The sequence below is a fragment of the Saccopteryx leptura genome, chromosome 4 (assembly GCF_036850995.1).
Source record: "Saccopteryx leptura isolate mSacLep1 chromosome 4, mSacLep1_pri_phased_curated, whole genome shotgun sequence".
NCBI lineage: Eukaryota > Metazoa > Chordata > Mammalia > Chiroptera > Emballonuridae > Saccopteryx > Saccopteryx leptura.
Window position 1 is genome coordinate 72,918,230 of NC_089506.1, and position 24,986 is coordinate 72,943,215.

The following is a 24,986-nucleotide window of genomic DNA, read 5'->3' on the forward strand; positions in this document are numbered from 1 at the left end:
CTTCTTCCCTCTTAGGTTCTTCAACTAACCTAATACATCGACTTAAGACAGATTAACAGAAAAAAATAAATAAATACACACTACAGGAACTCTATAAAGATATGAAACTCAAAGGCAGTCCTGAGCTCAGAGAAGGGTCTGGGACTTCAAATGCGTGAAGACAATTCACAGGAAGATGAGTAGAGCAAATGTTTGGTGAATAAATGTTTGCCACATCATGCAGATAAGTCTCTCTGATATAAAATTTTTTTTCTGGTAATAGCTCTCTTCTTTACAGACCCCTGTCTAAATTCTTTTAGTTGGTTAAGGGAAAGGTAGAAAATTCCTGAGTCTGCTCGATCTAAATCACCTTTAGCTCAAAGCAATCCACATGCCAAAGTGGCGCATTTTGGGATGACATATTCTCATATTCTGTTCCTCCTTACGTTATTTTTGTTTGTTTATTTTTTTGATTAACAAACTCAACAGTAAATGGATAGATTATTAATGTCTTTGCCTATTTTTACCCTTTGTGAGCACATACAAATGCAAAAATTCATTCATTTTTGGCTTTATTCCAATGGCAATCAGTCATTCTCAAATAAATAGTAAGCAGTTCTTAGAATGGAAAAGAATGCAAAAAATATTATTATTATTAGTTGTTCTTGTTGTTGGCCATTTTACTATCAACAGCTTTGAGAGGTTTGTTTATTCATTCATTCTTCATTCATTCATTCAACAGACATTCATTGATGATTTACTAGTGTCTAAGATTTTAGGTTGTAGGGATACTCTGATAGACAAAGCAGAACAACAAAAAACAATCCTGTACTCATGAAGTTTACATTGTAGTTGGGAGAGACCAATATTACATAAGTTTTAGAGAAAAAGAAAGAGAATAGGAAGAACCAGATTATAATTTTTGATGTGACTAGGGCCCACCTCCCCAAGATAAAACTTGAGCAAAAGATTGAAGGTGAGGGAGCGAATCACACAAACATCAGAGATGGGTAGCCAGGCAGCAGGAACAAGTAGTACAAAGGGCTTCAATTGGGGTACACTAGAATTTGCCATAGAACAAACAGGAAGTATAACTTTCTGTTAGACAACACATCATTTTAAAACATAAGTATGTGACAGGCAATACTTGGGGCATATTTATGCAAATAACAATAATCATAATAATAAAAGGTCCTGTATTTTTATTTCTTAATCCTGGCAGCTCTAGGATTCATATATTTGTAGTGGAATGAGGACAAATTAGAAACAGGTGAAGAGAGGCGCTTGGGGTCAGAGTGGGCAGGACCTCCTAGAGCATTGTTAGAACTTCAGCTTTTACTCCAACTGACAATGGACATCATCATTGGAGGGTCTGTGCAGAGAGGTTCTATGACTTTTCTTAAAGTTTAAAAGTATTAGTCAGCCTGCTGTGTTATATGTTGGGGACAAGGGCAGAAGGCTCTAGGTGGCCAAACTGTTCTCTGTGAATTGTAATCCCCATAGTCCCCTCAGGCAACGCTGAGAGGCAGAACCTTCACCCCTTGATAGTGACTGCTCTATGTTTTCTAAACGGCCAACAGCCAAAAAATTATTATACTTTTTAAAAGATTCATTTAATAATATCTATTTCATCTCACTGGTGCAAAGTTTAAATAGGATAAACTATTGGAAAGTGCTCTGGAATCAATTATCATTTATTATGTCTATGAAGGAGTGAACTACAGAAACTCTAAACAGTTGTCCATTCATCAATATTTATTCATCGAGCACTATTTTGCTTGCTGCCACTGTGCTGGACGTCACAAAAAAAAAGAGAGAGAGAAATTGAATGGATGTATTTGTATGTGATTTAAAGAAGTGCTTAAATGCAAATAAAATTAAGGGAACACTGAAAATGATGAAGCGAATTCAGACCTTAGGCTCTAAAAATATATCACGTTTCTGTGTTAAATCAATGAGAACTGTTCTGAGTTAACCTTGAAACACAATTCATCTTCTCTTGATTGGTTATTTAGAAGTGTTGATTGCCCTAGGGAAAGAATGATCATCTTGTGAGTGAACTAGGAAGTTTCTGGTGGAAATTTCCCCAGCATTGAAACCCAGCTAGCTGATGACTGTATCTGCCCAACGTCATGACCAGACCCTCAGTGTTTATGTTTTATTACAATCCAATTTGATAAACACAACCTTAAAGGTTTATTGATAACAGAGTTTCCAAATGTTTTAATTTCTCTTTTAATTTTCTTCCAGTACTGGAAGATTCTGCTCATATGAAAACAATAACAACTAGATTATACTCTTGTTGAAATCATTTAAATGTTATCTAAGCTGTCTCTGGTGCTTTCATACTGATGCCACAGCCTGCCTGATCTAGTGCAGGTTGTTACTGACACACTGTCGCTTGCCCTTCATGAAAACACCATTTATTATCTTTAGCCTATTGCCCTGCACTTAGGTCTATGTTTCAATGAATATAAAGGCCATAATTTCATGAAGCATGTATATTTCAGGGAGAAAACTAAAGTAAGTTTTTCATCACTCAATTTATGGAATGTTAGACTATTTATGGATATAGCCAATTATATGACATCATCTTTATTTGTCTTAAATTTTATTTTAAAAGATATTAAGAGATACAGTTCAGTAATAATACAAAAGGTATTATGGATATATATTTTTGCACTTATAAATCTTTTAATGCAGGAGTAATAATACAAAAGGTATTATGGATATATATTTTTGCACTTATAAATCTTTTAATGCAGGAGTAATAATACAAAAGGTAATATGGATATATATTATTGCACTTATAAATTTTTTAAGGCAGGAGAGATATTATAAAATATGGATTTTAGTTCTTATTCTCAGAAAAGTATAAAACATCTCAAAATATCAATTTTCTTATTGTTACAATAGGAATAATCATGTCAATGGGATAAGGTAGTTCTGAGGTCAAACATGTTGGTGTATAGGAAGATAGCACTTTGCAAAGTATAAAGCATGACATAGATCTGGCATTGATGAGCAGTTCTTGCTTAGATGTCCGAGTTTAATTAAGGGTTTTAAAACATTTTAACTAAAATATATTCTTAAATAAAATATTATCAAATTATAAATTTAATATTTATTTGCTTTTGAAGTTCTTCTATTTTAAACTTAGTAATATTATTTGAATTTTTTAATTTTAGAAATTAAGATTTTTCTCTGAATTTGAGTAGATTACATTATTCCAATTTACTCATTCATTTATATATCCAATAAAATATTTATTGTACAACTAATATATACCTAGACACTGTGGTAAGTGCTGAAGATAAAAACAAAAATTATAAAGACCTTGTAAAACTTAATACCAGGAAGACAAACAATCCAATCCAAAAATGGGCAAAAAAAATGAATAGACACTTCTCCAAAGAGGACATACAGATGGCCAATAGGCATATGAAAAAATGCTCAACATCACTAATCATTAGAGAAATGCAAATTAAAACCACAATGAGATATCACCTCACACCAGTCACAATGGCACTCATCAACAAAACAACACAGAATAAGTGCTGGCAAGGATGTGGAGAAAAGGGAACACTCCCGCACTGCTGGTGGGAATGCAGACTGGTGCAGCCACTGTGGAAAACAGTATGGAGATTCCTCAAAAAATTAAAAATCAAACTGCCTTTTGACCCAGCTATCCCACTTTTAGGAATATACCCCAAGAACACCATAGCACTATTTGAAAAGAAGAAATGCACCCCCATGTTTATGGCAGCATTGTTCACAATAGCAAAGATCTGGAAACAGCCCAAGTGTCCGTCAGTGGACAAGTGGATTAAAAAGCTTTGGTATATATATACTATGGAATACTACTCAGCCATAAGAAATGATGACATTGGATCATTTACAACAACATGGATGGACCTTGATAACATTATACTGAGCTAAATAAGTAAATCAGAAAAAACTAAGAACTATATGATTCCATACATATAGTTATAGGACATAAAAATGAGATTCAGAGACATGGACAAGAGTGTGGGAGTTACAGGGTGGAGGGAGGAGAGAGAGGGTGTTGGGGGAGGGGAGGGGCACAAAGAAAACTAGTTAGAAGGTGATGGAAGACAATTGGACTTTGAGTGATGGGAAAGCAGCATAATCAAATGTCAAAATAACTTAGAGATGTTTTCTCTGATCATATGTACTCTGATTTATCAATGTCACCCCCAATAAAATTAATAAAAAAAATTAAGATGTCTTTTTGAAAATAAATAAATTCTGCCTGATCAGGGGTGATGGATGCCTTGAGAATAGAGCACTGAAACTGGGATGCAGAGGACCAGTTCAAGACCCTGAGGGTCACCAGCTTGAGTGCAGGCTCATCTGGTTTGAGCAAGGCTCACCAGATTGAGCCCAAGGTCCCTGGTTTGTCAAGGGGTCACTTAGTCGCTGTAGCCCCCTCTCCTCCATCAGGGCACATTGAGAAAGCAAATCATGAACAACTAGTTGATTGATCCTATCTCATCTCTCTCCTTTCCTGTCTATCTGTCCTTATCTGTCCCTCTCTCTATCTCTGTCACAAAAAATAAAATATTCCAAATTTAGTAGGGAAAAGAACAAATTGTAATATACCACAGTACACAAAATGTGTAACCAGCAATTATGCTTCACAGTTCTAGGTGTTATTTTTTTTATAAATAAATTTTTATTAATTTTAATGGGGTGACATCAATATATCAGGGTACATATATTCAAAGAAAACATGTCCAGGTTATCTTGTCATTCAATTATGTTGCACACCCATCACCCAAAGTCAGATTGTCCTCCGTCACCTTCTATCTAGTTTTCTTTGTGCCCCTCCTCTTTCCCTTCCCCTTCCCCCTCCTTCTCTCCCCCCATACCCCGTAACCACCACACTCTTGTCCATGTCTCTTAGTCTCGTTTTTATGTCCCACCAATGTATGGAATCCTGCAGTTCTTGTTTTTTTCTGATTTACTTATTTCACTCTGTATAATGTTATCAAAATACCACCATTTTGTTGTAAATGATCCGATGTCATCATTTGTTATGGCTGAATAGTATACCATGGTGTATATGTGCCACATCTTCTTTACCAGTCTTTTTTTTTATTTTTTTTACAGTGATTAAAGCCTTTAAGCAAACTCTTGGCCAATACTGCAAGAATCCATAAAAGAGTAGTGTCCTTAACATGTTCACCTAGTCCAAGTTGGCCCCATTACCATGCCAAATCCCTGAAAAGTGCAACCCAACCCCAGTTCAGTCTGTTAGGAGCTGTCACAAGGAGCAGGAGTCCAAGAAAAGTCAACATCTAGGAAAAGTCTGCATGGCACTGGAATTTTTGTCACAATTCTATACCTTGCAGCTCACATCCAAGTCACAATGACCGCTGCTTCTAGCTGGTAATGATTCAGGTAGACTGGAAAAGCCATCTGCAGCATGTGTGGAGATGGAGCTTCTGTTCTCCTCTGCCTGGAGAGATGAGACCAGGTTGCTTTTCCCTGGAGCTCTGTGACTGTGGCTTGGTAAAGAGAACCTTGGGTTACACTAAGCTGGGTGGCAAAGGTAGATTCATAATAGAAGTTGGCAAAAGGGGAAAGAGAGCTCTAAATTAGGAGTAGGTCCCAGCCTGAAATATGAGTGGGGCATTGAGGTAGGAGGAATAAGGGAAACACCATATATTAAACAAAGCAGCAGAAAATAGCACTATCAACACCCACAACAGGGAAGAGGGAAGAATAAAAAACCTGACTATTCAGGCAAGACATAGTTAAGTAGCCCTTGTGCAAATGAGATCAGTTTACCTGTTTCTTGGAAGAAATACCCTAGGCTCGTCCACAGTGTTGTAGATGGGGCTGATGGCCCTGGGCACCTTCAGCCTTCAGTGGCAAACCCCAGCATTCTGGGCAAGGTTAGGTCATAGGTGGCTGGAGCAGGGCTGGAAGAGACTGAACCCTCCCTTAGAGGAGCGAGGGGGAAGCCTACCTTCCAGTGTCCCATGTTTCCTCACACAGAGGCATGTAAGTCTGGCAGGCTTTAGTTCAATGACCTTCCTTTCCACTATTGAAGCAGGACCCAGATGGCATCCTATGAGACCCCTTTTTGGTGTTGGAGCCTTTAAGGACATATCCTAAAAGCTCGTAGTTCCCCTGATCTCTATTGGGCTTTTTTTGCCTCTTGATATCTTAAAAGCCATGTTCAGAAGATCTTGCTGAGGGGTTTGAGGATCCCCATCCGCCTATATAAATCTTTTCCATATATCTGGGGCTATTTGGAAAAAGACAAAACAGTGTTATTAGCTGGATCAAATAAAGAAGGTAGTAGTTTTCAGGAGAAAAAGATTTGGCATCTCCTGTTCATCAGCATTCAAAAGAAATTTAAAATTTCTTAAGTAAAAAGAAAGGTATGGTAGACCCGTAGGAGTTCCAGGATATGACTCCCCCCTTTAAAATTTTTTAAATTGACCTTAAAATATTTTCTGGGTACACTTTAATAATACCTTGACTTTAAAGATTGTAAGAAATACACATAATTTGAAAGGTTTGACAAAATACAGTAAATGCTTTTGCTCCTGATGCAGGAGCATTGTCAGTTTAACCAGTTTAGGAAATCCAATAATAGAACAATGAATACAGACAATGAGCTATAACACGCTTAGCAGCCTCTTCTGTTCTGACAGAGACTACTATAAATCCAGAATATGTATCCATTGTAATGTGGACATAGGACTGTTTGCCAAATGAAGGTATATGAGTAACATCCATTTGCCAAAGTTGTCCTGGCAGGGGTCCTTCAGGGTTAACTCCAAATTAAGGGACAGTTTGTTGTATAAGACCCCTTGGACAGGATTTCCCAATCTGCTGTGCTGCTTCCCGATAATGGCATATAATTCTAGTCTTTGAGCTGATTTTAAGTTGACAGTTTCAGTATAAAGTTGTCCATTGATTTGCAAGAGCGATTTGCCATTTAGTGGAAGTTTCCCAGAGCCATTGTTGTTGATCCTTTGAATAAAGGAACAATAATTTTGAGTCTCAAAACCTATAAGCTATAAGGCTCGCCTATGCCCCTTGATAATCCAGGAGGCAACAAGATCAAAATATGAAAGTGTATTCCATGGGCTATTTGATGGTTCAGTGTGCCCAAGCTGTAGCTGCTCTTGTACCAATTGAGCAGCTGCCCTAAATTTCTCCTGAGAAAGGGGCCATTGGTCTACCCATACAGGATTAACTGATTTCCAAGTAATTGGGTCTGCACAATGCATTATTGAGGTAGCAGGTGCTACCAAGGCCCCTATGCTAAATTTTGATATCCTAATCCACACCTTCTGGTATTGGGTGCCACTTCTATGGGGGTGAGAATTCCTCTCTGTTCTTTCCCTAGTCCCTTGGTGAGCTAACGGATCAAGCATCTGAGTACTGACTAAACCATTAGGACTGACAAGCAATGCTCCCATATTTTTCAAAACATCTCTACCCCACAAATTAACTGGCCATCCAGAAAGCACGTAAGGCTTAAAAAATCCAGAATGACCTTCTTAATCTTCCCAATCTATTGTAGAAAACTAGAACTTTGTTGAGGGGATTTAGTCTGCCCTATACCTTGTAATTCTGTGGCTGCTGCATGTGTGGGCCAGGAAGGAGGCCAATGTAGCTAAGCAATAACAGTTACATCATCTCCAGTATCTAAAAGTCCTTTGAATTTATGCTCATGTATTGTTAGTTCCATTTCAGGGCGTTCCTGACCTATTTCTTTTAAATCCAATTGGCAAAAAAAGAGGAGCCAAATCACCAATTTGCTTGGGGCCCCTTTTGCAGGATGTGGCCTGAGAAACAGAATTAACATCCTTATACTATTCTTCTAACTGCCTGAATTAGCCGTGAGACAAATTCTTTTTTCTTTTTTGATTAATTTTGATAGGGTGACATTGATAAAATTGTCTTCCGTCACCTTCTAACTGCTTTTCTTTGTGCCCCTCCCCTCCCCCAACCCCTCCCTCTCCTCCCCCCACCCCGTAACCAAAACACTGTTGTCCATGTCTCTGAGTCTCATTTTTATGTCCCACCTATGTATGGAATCATATAGTTCTTAGTTTTTTCTGATTTACTTATTTCAATCAGTATAATGTTATCAAGGTCCATCCATGTTGTTGTAAAAGATCTGATGTCATAATTTCTTATGGCTGAGTAGTATTCCATAGTATATATATACCAAAACTTTTTAACCCACTCGTCCACTGACGGACACTTGGGCTGTTTCCAGATCTTTGCTATTGTGAACAATGCTGCCATAAACATGGGGGTGCATTTCTTCTTTTCAAATAGTGCTATGGTGTTCTTGGGGTATATTCTTAACAGTGGTATAGCTGGGTCAAAAGGCAGTTTGATTTTTAATTTCTTGAGGAATCTCCATACTGTTTTCTACAGGGACTGCACCAGTCTGCATTCCTACCAGCAGTGCAGGAGGGTTCCATTTTCTGCACATCCTTGCCAGCACTTATTCTGTGTTGTTTTATTGATGCGCACCATTGTGACTGGTGTGAGGTGATATCTCATTGTGGTTTTAATTTGCATTTCTCTAATGATTAGCAATGTTGAGCACTTTTTCATATGCCTATTGGCTATCTGTATGTCCTCTTTGGAGAAGTGTCTATTCATTTTTTTTGCCCATTTTTGGATTGGATTGTTTGTCTTCCTGGTATTAAGTGTTACAATTCTTTATAAATTTTGGTTATTAACCCCTTATCAGACGCTATGTCAAATATATTCTCCCATTGTGTAGTTTGTCTTTTTATTCTGTTTTTATTGTCTTTAGCTATGCAGAAGCTTTTTAGTTTGATAAAGTCCCTTTTGTTTATCCTGTCTTTTGTTTCACTTGCCTGTGGAGACAAATCAGCAAATATATTGCTGCGAGAGATGTCAGAGAGCCTACTGCCTATGTTTTCTTCTAAAATGCTTATGGTTTTGCGGCCTACATTTAAGTCTTTTATCCATTTTGAGTTTGTTTTTGTGAATGGTGTAAGTTGGTGGTCTAGTTTCATTTTTTTGCAGGTAGCTGTCCAATTTTCCCAACACCATTTTTTGAAGAGGCTGTCTTTACTCCAATGTATGCTATTACCTCCTTTGTCAAATATCAGTTGTCCAGAGAGTTCTCAGTTTTGTTCCATTGATCTATATGCCTGTTCTTATGCCAGTACCAGGCTGTTTTGAGTACAATGGCCTTATAATATAACTTGATATCCGGAAGTGTGTTACCTCCAGCTTTATTCTTCGTTTTCAAGATTGCTGAGACTATTCGTGTTCTCTTTTGGTTCCATATAAAATTTTGGAATATGTGTTTTATATCTTTGAAGTAAGTCATTGGTTATTTAATCGGTATTGCATTAAATTTATAAAATGCTTTGGGTAATATAGACATTTTTTTTAAAGCAACGTGTCTTCTTTTTTTTTTTATTCATTTTAGAGAGGAGAGGGAGAGACAGAGAGAAAGAGAAAGAGGAGAGACAGAGAGAGAGAAGGGGGGAGGAGCTGGAAGCATCAACTCCCATATGTGCCTTGACCAGGCAAGCCCAGGGTTTTGAACCAGTGACCTCAGCATTTCCAGGTCGATGCTTTATCCACTGCACCACCACAGGTCAGGCCTAATATAGACATTTTAATGATGTTTATTCTTCCTAACCATGAGCACAGAATATGCCTCCACTTGTTTGTATCTTTCCTGATATCTTTTATCAATGTTTTATAATTTTCCGAGTACAAGTGTTTAATCTCCCTGGTTAAATTTATTCCTAGGTACTTTATTTATTTGGTTGCAATGGTTAAGGGGATTGGTTCCTTAATTTCTCTTTCTGACAGTTCATTGTTAGTGTATAAAGATGCCTCTGATTTCTGAGTATTGTTTTTATATCCTGCCACCTTGCTGAATTCATTTATCAGGTCTCGTAGTTTTGTGACTGTGACTTTAGGGTTTTCTATATACAATATCATATCATCTGCAAATAATGATAATTTTACTTCTTCTTTTCCAATTTGGATGCCTTTTATCTCTTTTTCTTGTCTCATTGCTATGGCTAGGACTTCCAGAACTATGTTGAATAAGAGTGGTGAAAGGGGGCACCCCTGCCCTGTTCCTGATCTTAAGGGGATTGCTTTTAATTTCTGCCCATTGAGTATGATATTGGCTGTGGGTTTGTCATAGATGGCCTTTCTCATGTTGAGGTATGTTCCCTGTATTCCCACTTTGCTGAGAGTTTTGATCATGAATGAGTGCTGGATTTTATCAAATGCTTTTTCTGCAACTATTGAAATTATCATGTGGTTTTTCTCCTTCCTTTTGTTTATGTGATAAATCACATTGATTGATTTGCGAATATTGTACCAGTCTTGCCTCCCAAGAATAAATCCCACTTGATCACGGTGTATGATTTTTTTCATATATTGCTGGATCCAGTTTCCAAATATTTTGTTGAGGATTTTTGCATCTAAATTCATCAGGGATATTGGCCTATAATTTTCTTTTCTGTGTTGTCTTTGCCTGGTTTTGGAATCAGAATTTTGGTCACCTCATAAAAGGAGCTTGGAAATCTTCCTTCCTCTTGAATTTTTTGAAATAGCTTGAGAAGGATAGGAGTTAGTTCTTCTTTGAATATTTGGTATATTTCACTTGTGAAGCCATCAGGCCCAGGACTTTTCTTTTTTGGGAGTTTTTTGATAACTGTTTCAATCTCATTTGTTGTAATTGATCTGTGTAGGTTTCTGATTCTTCCAGATTAATTTTTGGAAGATTATATGTTTCAGGGAATATGTCCATTTCATCTAAGTTTTCTAGTTTTTTGGCGTACAGTTCTTCATAGTATTTTCTTACAATATTTTGTATTTCTGTTGTGTCAGTTGTTATTTCTTCACTCTTGTTCCTAATTTTATTTATTTGAGTCCTCTCTCTTTTTTTCATGGTGAGTCTGGTTAAAGGTTCATCAATCTTGTTTACTTTTTCAAAGAACCAGCTCCTGATTTCATTGATCCTCTGTATTGTTTCTTTAGCCTCTATGTCATTTATTTCTGCTCTGATCTTTATTATTTCCTTCCTTCTATTAGCTCTGGGCTTTACGTTCTGTTCTTTTTCTAGTTCTTTAGGGTCAAGTTGTTTATTTGAGCTTTTTCTAGCTTCTTGAGGTATGCCTGTAATGCTATAAACTTTCCTCACAGGACTCCTTTTGCTGTGTCCTGTAAATTTTGATTTTATGTATGCTCATTATTTTTTGTTTCTAGGAATTTTTAAATTTCTTCTTTGATCTCATTGTTTACCCATTTGCTATTTCATTACATGCTATTTAGTTTCCAAGTGTTTGAGTATTTTTCAGTTTTTCTGTTGTGGTTGATTTCTAGTTTAATGCCATTGTGATCAGAGAAAGTGCTCGATATGATTTCAATCTTCTTAAATTTGTTGAGACCGCTTTTGTGCCCTAACATGTGGTCTATTCTAGAGAATGTACCATAAGCGCTTGAAAAGAATATATATTCTGCTGTTTTAGGATGAAAGGTTCTGAAGATATCTATTAAATCGAGTTGATCTAATATGTCCTTTAAATCCGTTGTTTCTTTGTTAATTTTCTTTCTTGAGGATCTATCTAATGATGTTAATGGGGTATTGAAATCCCCTACTATTATAGAATTGCTGTTGATCTCGCCCTTTAAATCCATCAGTGTCTGCTTTATATATTTAAGTGCTCTATATTAGGTGCTTAGATATTTATAATGTTTATATCTTCCTTTTAGATTGCTCATTTTATCATTATGTAGAAACCTTCTTTATCTCTAACTATAGTCTTTTTTTAAAGTCCATTTTGTGTGATATAAGTACTGCTACCCCACCTTTTTTTTTCATTTCCATTTGCGTGAAATATTTTTTTCCAACCCTTTATCTTCAGTCTATGTGCATCTTTTGATATAAAGTGTGTCTCTTGTAGACAGCATATATATGGGTCTGTTTTCTTATCCATGCAGCTACCCTATGTCTTTTGATTGGATCATTTAATCCATTTACATTTAAGGTTATTATTGATATGTAATTGTTTATTGCCATTTTATTCTTTAAAACTGTATTCCTCTTTTGCTATATTCTTTTTCTCCTTTGATCTGTTTACAACAGGTCCCTTAGCATTTCTTGCAGCCTTGGTTTGGTTGTAGTGAATGCCTTGAGTATTTTTTTGTCTGTAAAGCTTTTTATTTCTCCTTCAATTTTAAATGATAGCCTTGCTGGATAAAGTAGTCTTGGTTGTAGGCTCTTGTTCTGCATTACTTTGAATATTTCTTGCCATTCCCTTCTGGCCTCAAGTGTTTCTGTTGAGAAGTCAGAAGTCATCCTTATGGGGGCTCCTTTATAGGTGATAGTCTTTTTTTCTCTAGCAGCTTTTAATATTTTCTCTTTATCACTTAGCTTTGATATTTTAATTATGATGTGTCTTGGTGTTGATTTCTTTGGGTTTCTTCTTAATGGAGTTCTCTGTGCTTCCTGAACGTGTGAGATGTTTTCCTGCCTTAATTGAGGGACAAGATTTACGCTATGATATGCTATCGGAGCAAAGTCTCTATCCCCTTGTTCTTTTCTCGTTCTTCTTCAGGAACCACCCTAGCTGATGCAGGACTGTTATTTCTCTTCATTGTTTGTACACAGTGACTACTCTCTAGAGTTTCCCTCTAGACATTTTTGAGTTCACTTTTCTTTTTCTGCTCTGCTTCTGTGCCTTTATTTACCTTGTCCTCTAACGGTGCGGATTCGCAATTCTCACTTCATCCATCCTGCTTTTAATTCCTTCCATTGTGACTTTATTTCAGATACTGTATTTGTCATTTCTGACTGATTCTTTTTTATTATTTCTATGTCCTTTTTTATATTTTCTATCTCTTTATTTAGGTGTTCGTATGACCATCTACTGTTGTTCTAATATCTTTGAGCATCCTAACAATTGTTATTTTAAACTCTGCATGTGGTAGTTTGGTTATATCTGATTCATTTAGGTCCTTTTCTGGGGATTTCCCTTGGTTCATTTGTGTTGCATTTCTTTGCCTTTGCATTTTCTCTGTGTAAAGGAAGGTTTTGGCCACTGGAGTCCACTGGGTGTGGCCTCTGTTCCTTAGGTGTGGTCTCTCTGCAGGCTTGCCACCCCGTCTCCTGTTGCTGCCTAGGGCGTTGGGTATGGGAGTTGACGGTGCCTGCCCACTGGGGCTGTTGCTGTGGTTTCCACCTCTCCTTCATGGGAGTGGCTGTGACCACGTGCTCGGGTGCACAAGCCTTGGTGGCCTTGGCCTTTGCCCCACCCCAGTGGGTGGCGAGCACCTTTGCTCAGCTGTGGGTTTCTGCCTGTTTCTGGGCTTTTGCCCCACCCTTGCAGGAGGAGCCCACTCGTGGAATGGCTGCTAGCCTTGTCTCTACCATCCGGGCAGGACTGTATGCCCATGCTCAGCTCAGTAGCGGAAATCCGCCCGTTCTGGGCTTTTGACCCCACCACCGTGGGAGGAGCCAGCTCCCAAGTCAGGCCACAAGCCTCGGTTGCACGGGCAGGACAAGGCTGTGCTTCTGCGCCCTTGCTCAAGGGCTGGTCTCCACCCCTTCTGGGGTTCCCGCCCTTCTCCACAGGCTGGATTACAGGCTGCAGGCAGCTGGGCTTGACCGCTTTTGCATACCTACTCCTCCCCAGCCGGGCAAAACTGAGCTCACATGTGAGCCCATTGGTGGTCAGCCGGTTTCTACCCCTGCCGAAAAAACCGCACCTCTGTGTCACACTGCCGCCCGCCCTCCAGTAAGCCCTCAGCCGTGTGGGGTGTGGGCACTGCAGCTCAGACCCTAACACTCACTACTGTAGACCCAAAAGCTCCCTCCTAAGCAACTCTGCTCTGAGTGCCGTGGGAGAGCTTGTTTGGCTGGTGTCCTGCTTCCCTTTGTTTGTATTGCTGTTTCTGGGGGAAATATTCACTTCAGATTGGGGAGTGATTTGTCCCAGGGGTTAGGGTGCCTGTCTCCCAAAATGTTTCTCCCTGTGCCTCCTAGATTACACTCTCTTCCTGCTACTCTGGTCCTCTCCTCTCTCCCTGCCCGAGCCCCTGGGTGAGTGGCTGTGAAGAAGTTTTTCTGTGAGATCCCTTTAAGAAGAATCCTGGTATGAGAATCCAGACTCTTTCTCACAAACAGTATCCTGACTTGTTTCCAGCTAACACTACCTTATGCCTCTTGTAGGCTTTGGGGCAGCAGGCTGAGGTTTTTGTTCCTGGGACTCAGGACCCTCCCCTCTCTGCTAAACTCACTTCCTGCCAGGCAAGTCTCTCATAGCTGCTGTTTGCTCCAGGCAGCTGGACAGCCCTCTCTGCATTTCTGCTTTTCCTACTAGTCTTGGTATGGCTTCTTCAGTGTTCCTTGGTTGAAGAGTCCTCTTAGTTTAGTCCAAAGCTGGTTTTTCCAGATGATGGTTCTTAAATTAATTTGTAATCCACTTTGGTTCTGGGAGGTGGATGTTGGTACGTCCGCCTACACACAGCTCCATCTTGTCCTTCTCGTGCCTGTGAGTTTTTGTTCTGAATGTTACAGTGTTTGAGAGGCCAAAGTGAGCTGATATTTTAACACTCTTCACAGTCATGTTTCATGGTACCTAAGTAACACTTTTTCTCCCACTAAGACATTTTCTGATAGGTTTCCTGATGAAGACGAAGCCACTGCCATAAAAACATAGCTGTAGGGACATTAGTGAATTCTACCAGGAAGCCACCAACAAAATGGTGCAGACATGTCTTTTCATAGCATGACCCTCCTGCATAAAATTGTTGATGGAAATGGGAAAAATGATGGGAGTGTTTTATAATGTATTAGAAAAATGATAATTTAGTTATGATATTTAGGAGAAAATTTTCAATTAAAATTATTTTTGCTCCAACCAAATGAATTTCATACTCCATCACAAGATGACAGGTACTTTCAAGGTTGGTTACCATTAAGTAATGAAAAGGGTACCTACCATATTCATTGTAGTACCCTATCTTATGAGTATTTCTGCACTTCATCGTCCTTTGCTACTGTTAATCTCCATCCTCTCCCCCCTTTTTTTCTTTGTTGTCACAGTTTAAGTTTGGTTTTGTTGTGTTCTTGGTGGAGCTGTTGCTTGTGTTGTTGTTTTCTTTTGTTCTTTGAATCTGGTTGGAAAACCCCCTTTAGTATTTCCTGGAGTAGGGGCTTTCTGCTGATAAATTCTCTCATCTTTTCTGTATTTGTGAATATTTTTATATCTCCTTCGTACTTGAAGGATAGCTTTGATGGGTATAGTATTCTTGGCTGAAAGTTCCTCTCTTTCAGGGCTTTAAATATTGGGGTCCACTCTCTTCTAGCTTGTAGAGTTTCTGCTGAGAAATCTGATGATAATCTAATAGGCCTTCCTTTATATGTTGTACTCTTCTTTTCCCTGGCTGCCTTGAGAATTTTTTCTTTGTCATTGGTTTGTGTCATCTTTATTATGATGTGCCTTGGAGTAGGTTTGTTGGGGTTAAGAAAACTCGGTGTTCTGTTTGCTTCTTGAATTTGAGGCTTTAGTTCTTTCCACAGGCTTGGGAAGTTCTCGTCTATTATTTGTTTGAGTATATTCTCTATTCCATTTACTTTCTCTTTTCCCTCTGATATACCTATTATTCTTATGTTATTCTTTCTGATGGAGTCAGACAATTCCTGTAGGGCTTTTTCATTTTTTATTATTTTTGAGTCTCTTTCTTCTTCTCTCTGTTGTGCCTCAAGTTGTTTGTCTTCTATTTCACTAATCCTATCTTCAATCTGGGCTGTTCTGTTAGCTAAGCTTGTTACCTCGTTTTTCAGCTCGTGAATTGAGTTTTTCATTTCTGTTTGATTTGTTTTTATAGTTTCAATTTCCTTGGTAATATATTCTCTGTGTTCACTGAGTTGTTTTCTGATCTCCCTAAATTGCCTTTCTGTGTTTTCTTGTATATCTCTGAGTATTTTTAAGATTTCTATTTTAAATTCTCTGTCATTTAGCTCCAAGGCTTCCAATATGTTAAGTCTTTTCTCCATAGATTTTTCCACATCTATTTGTGTTACCTCTCTTTCTTTTGTATCCATAATATTCGATTTCCTCTTTCTTATTGGCATCTGAGGGTGGTCTTGTTGATAGCACTAATTAGAATTAATAAAGAGTAACAAGTAAAAAAAAAAAAAAAAAAAAGGTAAAACACCCCACAAAAAAAAAAAAAAACAGTAATAATTTATTATTTCCCCCTTTTTTCTTTCTTCTCTTTCCCTCCTTTCCCCTCCTCAGGGAAATATCGTGATGACCTGTGAATTATATTATGCTAAATGGAACAAAAACTGCCTATAATGGAGGGCCTGATTTGGGGTGAAGAGTTCAAGGGGCAAAAAAAGGGAGTAGAGACCTACTAAATGTAAAAAAAAAAATAAAAAAATAAAAAAAGGAAGAAAATCTTAGACAAGCATAAGATGATTTGCTTGTAAGTGATGGTCGACTAAGAGATATAATGAGAGGGATAAGAGGGAACCAGAAAAAAGGAGGAAAGAAAAGGAATAATAAAGAAGAAAAAAATAAAAATAATAAGTAAAAATCTGTTGTATTAAGTGGAGTGAAGACTAAATACAATGGAGACCTTGGGTTGGGAGGAATGCTAGTGAGTTAAAAAGCAACGTAAAAAGTACCCAAAATGCCACAAAAACAAACAAACAAACAAGAAAAAAACAAAAACAAAAGCGAAAAAGAAAAATAAAGCCAAAAAAACCCCTTGAGTCCCAAATTAACTAATTTGTTCATGATTGAGGATTAAATGGGAGGAAAGTAAAACGAGAAAAGAAAAAACGAATAGAAAGGAAAAAATAAGAAAAAGAGAAAAACGAAGGAAGAAAAAAAAAGGAAGAGAAAAAAACAAAATAAAGCAAAACAAAAGAAAAACAAAAGAGGAGAGAGTGAGAGTTAAGTGTTTTGGAGTATAACCTTAAAGGAAGGTGAGGATGAAGAAGAGAAATAAAATGTAACACTCATGGGTAGTGTAGTTCAAGAAAAGGGAAGCATAAGATGGGCAGAGAATAGAAGGACCGAGGTGGAGGAAATAGAAATAATAATAATAAAGGCAATAAGATAGAAGAAACAACAACAACAAAAAAAATTAGTGGAACAAGTTGTAAAGTCTGTGGATTTTTCTTGATTTTGAGAGGTTAACTTCTTCCTTTTTCTTTTCTCTCCCTCTTCTGGTCGGTGACTCTGTACCCCAGGCTCTGCCCCTGTGTCACACTTAGGTAGGGATTTGCAGTTGATGGGATTCTATGGCAATGTCATATAATTGGCTTTAGTCTTGCTGGTAGTCAAGGCTTGTTGGCGTTTGCAGGGTCCAACGATAAGAGAGTTTGCTTTCCTGGAGTCTCTCTCCTAGTCCCCCCCTTCCTGAATTAGCAGCCTGGTGATCCAGCTATAAGGCTGCTACTGCTTCTGCCTGGGGAGTAAGAGGCTCAAAGAGCTAGGAAATCCCCACTCTATCCCCACTCAGCGCAAGGCTTTGGGAAAGGCTCTGGCAGTCAGAGCCTCCAGTGTAATCAGGTGGGGGTGGGAGTCAATTGTTGTCAAGGTGACTGTTCAGCGCCTAGCATTCAGTTGGACCACTCAACCCAGGCTTTCCACACTTTGTAGCCTCTTTTTGCTGGGAAGAAGAGGCACTAGTCTCTGCTTGCGACTAGTGTAGTATAGATCTTATTATCTGCCAAGTCCCTCTTGTTAGCGTTTATCCCTGAATATGGAGGCTCTATCAGTCAGAAGTTGCCCCCGCCCCTTTAGCGAGAGGCCCTAAAAAATATCACGCCTCTTGTCTTGGATTGCTGAACTGAGAGAGATCTTATCAATTAGAGCCCGTGGGTGCGCAGATTTCATGGGTTAAGCTAATTTCAGTGATTGGGTCCGCAGCTGTGCTCCCGAAGGTATTTCAGGCTGCCTGCGCGCCCCCTCCCCCAATGCTTGATTGTTAGCTTGAATGGCTGGGTGATGTGCCCCGCCCACGGAGAGAATCTCCCAAGTAGGGAAGACCGCCCTGGCACCTCTCCCGCTCGCCCCGCCGCTGGCGGCTGGGGTGCACCGGGCACAGGATAATGGGGCACCCTGGGTGTGTGGGCCAACAGGGTGCTCTGGGCGCTTGGGATGCCCAGGGCACGCGCACGAGTGGGGTGCTCTGGGCACCGGTGGCTGGGGACTCTCACTCGCAGTGTGCAGGCCGCTGGGAACGTTAGCGGTGCTCGCTCTGCTACTGGACTGGGCGCGCGCCGGCGGCTGCTCGCCGCTCCCGAGTGTGGGCTGACTCACCACAGGCGCACTCCCTCCGCGGCTTGAATGAACGTCCCTGCGGTAGTTAGCTTCCTCCACACCCTCGTCTCTCAGATTCAAGTGATAACAGTCCTTTCACTTTCAGTTTGTGTGGAACTCCGGAATGCTCTGAGGATAAATTTTTCTGTTTCTAGTTGATAAATTTGTTGTGATTTTGGGGAGATCTGTCAGACGCGCTGCTCACGGTGCCATTTCCGTGACGTCACTCTCCTATGCTATTTTCTTATTGTAGGGTAGGAGAAGAGAGGAATAGTGGAGCAGAGCAGTTTCACTAATGTGTGATAAAAAAAACTTCAGTGTTACAGATAGTTTATATATTTGTAGAAAGAGGGCATGCATGCGTGCATGCATGTACCTGCATAAACCTGTATGTACCTGCATGCACATGCATACCTCTGTTGGAAGGAATGGCAGTATCTCTTGTGACTTTGCCCCATCTTTAGTTCCCTATAGCTTTGTCTTTGCAGGGAAGTCTTAACAGAATTGATGACAAAGCACCATTTCTACAGTACCACAGTACTACAGTCTTTAGTTGTCACAAGGTATATTATGGCCCAGGAAGAACTAGGAGCTATTAATTCCACTTAATGAAGGCTGACATGCAACAGACTTCCTGGTCCCTGACCCCAGCTCAGGTCCAGACACTCGCATTCCCAGAGGAGGAATGATGGTAGCACAGCTGCCCCAGAACAGGTGCGAGCACTTTCTGAGTCCTGTTTACTCACACTGGATTGGAATCTCACAATTTTGAGAAATTTTTTTTTGTATTTTTGTATTTTTCTGAAGCTGGAAATGGGGAGAGACAGTCAGACAGACTCCCGCATGCGCCCGACCGGGATCCACCTGGCACGCCCACCAGGGGCGATGCTCTGCCCACAAGGGGGCGATGCTCTGCCCATCCTGGGCAGCGCTATGTTGTGACCAGAGCCACTCTAGCACCTGAGGCAGAGGCCACAGAGCCATCCCCAGCACCCGGGCCATCTTTGCTCCAATGGAGCCTTAGCTGCGGGAGGGGAAGAGAGAGACAGAGAGAAAGGAGAGGGGGAGGGGTGGAGAAGCAGATGGGCGCCTCTCCTGTGTGCCCTGGCCGGGAATCGAACCTGGGACTTCTGTACGCAAGGCCGTTGCTCTACCACTGAGCCAACCGGCCAGGGCCTGTGAGGAATTTTTGATTATTTTGTCCACCACTCTATCACCTGCACCAAAAACATCCTCTGGCACATATTAAGCCCTCAATACACATTTGTTGAATGGAATAATGCCCACAATTTCCTCAAATCCCTAAGCAGCTTCCTCTACATAGGCTATCACCAACCTTAAGGAGATCCCAGATACGGGAAGGGATTAATCTGACTGTGATATCTGTTTTAGATAAAGGCCTCCAAGTAAACATGATATAAAATATATTTTAAATTCACATATTCTTTTAAACTCACATATTCTCAGTTTATGTACCGTAGATAAAAATCATGACAGCTCTTTGGTCTGTGACAGCTGTGAGCGTACTGGGTATCAGTTTCAGTTAATACTGTGGTAGAACTCAACTCACGGAGCTCAAGTGCTGCAGAGCTGAGACAATGGCTCCAGTGGAAGCAAGGTCCAGTTCAGTGCATTGTTTTTCTACCTTGCAATGCCGCACAAACAGGAAAGAAAGTCATTTCAAGACGGGAAAGTTGTGCAGGAAGAGATAACATAGCAAGCTGGAGGATCTGGTCTTTATTTCATTTTTTCTTTTTATTTATTTATTTATGTATTTATTAAAATAGAATTTATTGGAGTGGCACCAGTTAACACAATTAAACTGATTTAAGGTGCCCCATTCTGCAACATGTCTCTGTACTCTGCATTGTGTGTTCCCCTCCATGCCCAGCCCAAGTCAAATCTTCATCCTGTCTTTATTAGGGCCTGGGAACTTGACAATTGACCCATTCTCCACGTACTGAAGTAGTTTACTCTGCCTAGATTGTGCCACAATGTGATTACGTTACACTCCTGCTTTCCTATTGGACTCTATACTATGGCCGTTTCCGGGCAGAGGGTGCCTAGATGACCAGACACTAACAAACGCCTTGGGTGGTAAGTCTCTGTTCAGGGCAAAAACAGAGTACAGTCAGTCCTCTGTATCTGTAGGTTTTGTACCTGTGTATTCAACCAACTGTAGACAAAAAATAATTGGGGAAAAAATTCCCAGAAAGTTTCAAAAAGCAAAACTTGAGTTTTCCATGCACCAAGCATTGAGCTGAATCCATGCAAATAAAGTGATTTGCAAACATACTCTGCTATATGTAAATACAGGTTATGTGCAAATACTATGCCATTTTATTTTATTTTTTTCTTTATTGATTTTTTTTCTTTTCTTTTTTTTTTTTTTAACAGAGACAGAGAATCAGAGAGAGAAATAGATAGGGACAGACAGACAGGAATGGATAGATGAGAAGCATCAATAATCAGTTTTTCTTTTCTTTTTATTTTTTTATTAATTTTATTAGGGTAACATCAATAAATCAGGGTACATATGTTCAAAGAAAACATGTCCAGGTTATCTTGTCAATCAATTATGTTGCATACCCATCACCCATAGTCAGATTGTCCTCTGTCACCTTCTATCTAGTTTTCTTTGTGCCCCTACCCCTCCCACTTTTTCTTTTCCTCTCCCCCCTCCCCCGTAACCACCACACTCATCAATGTCTCTTAGTCTCATTTTTATGTCCCACCTACGTGTGCAACAATACAATTCTTGTTTTTTTTCTGATTTACTTATTTCACTTCGTATAATGTCATCAAGATCCCACCATTTTGTTGTAAATGATCCAATGTCATCATTTCTTATGGCTGAGTAGTGTTCCATAGTGTATATGTGCCACATCTTCTTTATCCAGCCTTCCATTGAAGGGCTTTTTTGTTTCCATGTCTTGGCCACTGTGAACAATGCTGCAATGAACATGGGGCTGCATGTGTCTTTACGTATCAATGTTTCTGAGTTTTGGGGGTATATAACCAGTAGAGGGATTACTGGGTCATAAGGTAGTTCTATTTTCAGTTTTTTGAGGAACCACCATACTTTCTTCCATAATGGTTGTACTACTTTACATTCCCATCAACAGTGAATGAGGGTTCCTTTTTCTGCACAGCCTCTCCAACATTTGCTATTACCTGTCTTGTTAATAATAGCTAATCTAACAGGTGTGAGGTGGTATCTCATTGCAGTTTTGATTTGCATTTCTCTAATAACTAATGAAGATGAGCATCTTTTCATATATCTGTTGGCCATTTGTATTTCTTCCTGAGAGAAGTGTCTGTTCATGTCCTCTTCCCATTATTTTATTGGATTGTTCAATTGTTTGTTGTTGAGTTTTATGAGTTCTTTGTATATTTTGGATATTAGGCCCTTATCTGAGCTGTTTGAAATATCATTTCCCATTTAGTTGGCTGTCTGTTTATTTTGTTATCAGTTTCTCTTGCTGAGCAAAAACTTCTTAGTCTGATGTAGTCCCATTCATTAATTTTTGCCTTCACTTCTCTTGCCTGTGGAGTCAAATTCATAAAATGCTCTTTAAAACCAAGGTCCATGAATTTAGAACCTATGTCTTCTTCTATGTACTTTATTGTTTCAGGTCTTATATTTAGGTCTTTGATGCATTTTGAATTAATTTTAATTCAACGGGACAAACTGTAGTCGAGTTTCATTCTTTTGCATGTAGCTTTCCAGTTTTTCCAGCACCATTTGTTGAAAGAGCTTTCTTTTCTCCATTGTGTGTTGTTGGCCCCTTTATCAAAAATTATTTGATCATATACATGTAGTTTTATTATTAGACTTTATATTCTGTTCCATTGTTCTGAGTGTCTATTTTTGTGCCAATTCCATGCTGTATTGATTGTCGTGGCTCTATAATATAGTTTGAGGTCAAGTATTTTAATGCCCCCAGCTTTGTTCTTTTTGTTTAGGATTGCTTTGGCTATTCAGGTTTTTTTTACAGTTCCATATAAAGCTGATCATTTTTTTGTTCCATTTCTTTAAAATATGTCATTGGAATTTTGATGGGAATTGCATGAAATTTGTATGTTGCTTTGGGTAGTATGGCCATCTTGATTATATTTATTCTTCCTAACCAAGAACAAGGAATATTCTTCCATCTCATTGTATCTTTTTCGATTTCCCTTAACAATGGTTTGTAGTTTTCATTATATAAGTCCCTTACATTCTTTGTTATGTTTATTCCTAGGTATTTTATTTTATTTTTTGTTGCAATCGTAAAGGGGATTATTTTTTTGAGTTTGTTCTCAAATGTTTCATTGTTGGCATATAGAAAAGTAATGGACTTTTGTATGTTAATTTTGTATCCTGCAACCTTACTCTATTGGTTTATTGTTTCTAGTAGTTTTTTTGTAGGTTCTTTGGGGTTTTCCATGTATAGGATCATATTATCTGCAAAAAGTGATACCTTTACTTCTTCTATTCCGATATGGATGCCTTTTATTTCTTTGTCTTGTCTGATTGCTCTGGCTAGAACCTCTAGCACCACATTAAATAAGAGTGGAGAGAGTGGACAACCCTGTCTTGTTCCTGATTTAAGGGGGAAAGCCTTCAGTTTTGTGCCATTTAATATAATGTTAGCTGATGGTTTATCATATATGGCCTTTATCATGTTGAGATATTTTCCTTCTATACCCATTTTGTTGAGAGTCTTAAACATAAAATTGTGTTGTATTTTATCGAAAGCCTTTCCTGCATCTATTGATAAAATCATGTGGTTTTTGTTCTTTGTTTTGTTGATATGGTGTATTACGTTAACCATTTTATGTATGTTGAACCATCCTTGAGATTCTGGGATGAATCCCACTTGATCATGATGTATTATTTTTTTAATATGTTGTTGTATTCGATTTGCTAGTATTTTGTTTTGTATTTTAGCATCTGTATTCATTAGAGATATTGGTCTATAGTTTTCTTTTTTTGTGCTGTCCTTGCCCGGTTTTGGTATGAAGGTTATGTTGGCTCATAAAATATGTTTGGAAGTATTGCTTCTTCTTCAATTTTTTGGAAGACTTTGAGTAGAATAGGAACTAAGTCTTCTTTGAATGTTTGATAGAATTCACTAGTATAACCGTCTGTGCCTCGACTTTATTTTTGGGGAGGTTTATAATAGTTTTTTCTATTTCTTCCCTACAAATTGGTGTGTTTAAGCTTTCTGATTCTTTATGACTCAGTCTAGGAAGGTTGTATTGTTCTAGGAATTTATCCATTTCTTCTAGATTGTTGAATTTAGTGGCATAAAGTTTTTCATAGTATTCTACAATAATTCTTTTTATATCTATGATGTCCGTGGTGATTTCTCCTCTTTCATTTTGGATTTTGTTTATATGAGTTCTTTCTCTTTTTTTCTTAGTAAGTCTGGCCAAGGGTTTGTCAATTTTGTTGATCTTTTTAAAGAACCAGCTTCTTGTTCTATTAATTTTTTCTATAGTTTTTCTGTTCTCTATTTCATTTATTTCTGCTCTGATTTTTATTATCTCCTTTCTTCGGCTTGTTTTGGGTTGTCTTTGTTCTTCTTTTTCATGTTCCTTAAGGTCGTGATTTTCAACCTTTTTTTTTTCATGGCACAAACACACACTAATTACTAAGGTCAGTGCCCCTGACTAAATACAACCATTTTCGTCTCATGGCACAAATAAATTAGTTACTAAAGAAGAAGAAGTCAGGGCCCCTTTTTCTTTAGTAATTAGTTTATGAGTGCATGAGAAACAAAGGTTGAAAATCACTGCCTTAAGGTGTGAAGTTAAGTGGTTCACTTGGGCTCTCTCTTGTTTGTTCATATAGGCCTGAAGTGATATGAACTTCCCTCTTATCACTGCTTTTGCTGCATCCCATAGAGTCTGATATGTGGTATTGTCATTTTCATTTGTCTGTATATATCTTTTGATCTCTGTGCTTATTTCTTCTTTAACCCATTCCTTTTTTAAAAGTATGTTGTTTAGTTTTCACATTTTTGTGGGGTTTTTTCCATCTTTTTTGCATTTGAATTCTAGTCTCAAGGCATTAAGATCAGAAAATATGCTTGATACAACTTTAATTTTTCTGAATTTGCTGATGTTGTTTTTGTGGCCCAACATATGGTCAATTCTTGAGAATGATCCATGTACACTGGAGAAAAATGTATACTCTGTCATTTTGGGATGAAATGTCCTGTAGATTTCTATCATATCCAGGTGCTCTAGTGTTTTGTTTAGGCCAATATATCTTTATTGATTCTCTGTTTGGATGACCGATCTAGAGCCGTCAGCAGTGTATTGAGGTCTCCAAGTATGATTGTATTTTTGTCAGTTTTTGTTTTAAGGTCAATAAGTAGCTGTTTTATATATTTTGGTGCTCCTTGGTTTGGTGCCTATATATTAAGAATTGTTATGTCTTCTTGATTCAGCATCCTCTTAATCATTATGAAATGACAATTTTTGTCTCTGAGTACTTTTGCTGTCTTGTAGTCAGCATTATCAGATATGAGTATTGCTACGCCTGCTTTTTTCTTGGATATTATTCGCTTGGAGTATTGTTTTCCAGCCTTTGACTTTGAATTTGTTTTTATCCTTGTTGCTTAGATGAGTTTCTTGTAGGCAGCATACAGTTGGATTTTCTTTTTT

General features: G+C 38.6%; 1 long non-coding RNA gene across 1 annotated transcript in view; it reads left to right on the forward strand.

The window, feature by feature from the left end:
- LOC136402846 (uncharacterized) overlaps window positions 1–24,986 on the forward strand; it is a 108,300-nt gene that overhangs the window by 40,051 nt on the left and 43,263 nt on the right. The gene's annotated exons all lie outside the window — the stretch shown is intronic.